The following is a 1,831-nucleotide window of genomic DNA, read 5'->3' as shown; positions in this document are numbered from 1 at the left end:
TTTGCCTTTATTTAGTGTCACACGGGGGTGGTTGGGAGCTCTTGCATACACAAATGGTTTCCCTTTCCACCACGTGGGTCCTCGGGATCCAATCCAGGTCACCAGGCTTGGCAGCAAACACCTTTATCCTGTGAGCCATCTTGCTGGAGTAACTTTGAGTTGCTTTTCAGTTTTCTCGGGGAAATAATCCCCATTGCAGCCGTGATCCCACTGGCTCTCCATTGGGGAGAGGCTGGATGTCCGGTGGTACGGGAATGAAACCCAGCCCTGCATGCCCAGCTAGGCAGCCCTGGCTTCCCTGAACCCATCTCCTTATTACACATAATGGAGTCTAATCACACCCGCCATCGAAGACGGCGGTCAGACGAAATGTCATCACCAGGTATGATAACACACATCTGCCATTCCAACACCGGGGCGTTAGAGACAGGGGCTATCACAAGTTGCTTGGACAGCCTGGGCTACGTAGTGAGACTCTGCCTCAAACAAAACAAAAAAGACAAGCAAAATAAAACAAGGGCTGACGAGTCCGCTCAGCGGGTAAAGGCGCTGGCAGTCAAGCTTGAGGACCTGAGTTCGATCCCCAGGACCCACCTGGTGGACCGTGAGCACCTACTCCCACAGGCTGACCTCTGACCTCTACATGTAACCCTCCCCCAACCACCACCCTAAATAAATTATTAAATTATTAAAAAATTAAAACCAAGGAAGCAATAGTCTTTGGCAAGGTGAGGGTTTCCCACAGGATCACCCCCAGAATTCTGCTGGGCCACCTCCTGGGTTTCTGATCTGGCTAGAGTCCAGGCTGGAGGATTTGCATATTTAACAAGCTCCAGGAGGAGAGGCTGATGCAACTCCCGCCATGGGAATGAGGAACGTGTCAGCCATCCGGCCAGTGGCTGGTTCAGAGTTAGGCCTGCGGGCCAATGAGAGGCAGTAGGCGCTTGCTCTTTGGAGGTGGCCTCTGTGAGTGGTGGCAACCTCTTTGTGACCATGGGAGGAACTGACTCTCCGTGAAGCGGACCCGATGCTCTGCTTTGAATGAGATGTCTCCCCTTAAGTCTGGGGCCTGTGGCTATGTGGCCCCCAGTTGGTGGCTATTTGGGGAGGATTAGGCGGTGTGGCCTTGCTGGAGGAGGTGTGGCACTGGGGTGGACATCAGAGGTTTCGAAGGACCGTTCCCAGTCAGCGCTCTCTGCGTCCCGTCTTGGGTTCAAGATGTGAGCCCTCGGCTGCTGCTCCAACTGAACTTTGTGCTGCCCGCTACCTCCAGCCCACCACCATCGACTCTAACCCCCGAAACCTCAAACCCCAAACCAGCTATTTCTTCTCTAGGTGGCCTTGGTCTTTTATCACAGTAACAGGAAATCGAGGACCACACCTCACGTCGGGAATGCTGTTGTTTATGATTCTGAGGAAATTCTTATTGAATTCAAGACCAGCTGACTAGGAGACTAGTGAGAGATCAGCAGCAGCACTAGGGAGGCTGAGGCAGGAGGATTGCTAGGGTCACATCGCAAGACCTTGCCTCAAAAAAACAAACAAACAAACAAAAAAACAAACCAATAAATTTATCCCAAAGAACTCAGCTGGCTGTCCTCAGAGGGGAGGGGGTTGAGAGTTCTTTTGGTTTTAGAAACCGGGTCTCATGTATCCCAGGCCCAAGGGTGACCCTCAGTAATCGGTGATCCTTCTGCCTCTACCACCTGTTTATAGCCAGTTTATAGCCTTCTGGGGATTGAACCCTGGGCTCTGTGCATCCTAGGCAGGCACTTGGCCAACTGAGCCACATCCTCAGCCTAGAGACAAGAATTCTGATCCAGACTAAAAG

Source organism: Peromyscus leucopus, chromosome 23 (assembly GCF_004664715.2).
Source record: "Peromyscus leucopus breed LL Stock chromosome 23, UCI_PerLeu_2.1, whole genome shotgun sequence".
Lineage (NCBI taxonomy): Eukaryota > Metazoa > Chordata > Mammalia > Rodentia > Cricetidae > Peromyscus > Peromyscus leucopus.
This window is presented reverse-complemented; position numbering follows the sequence as displayed.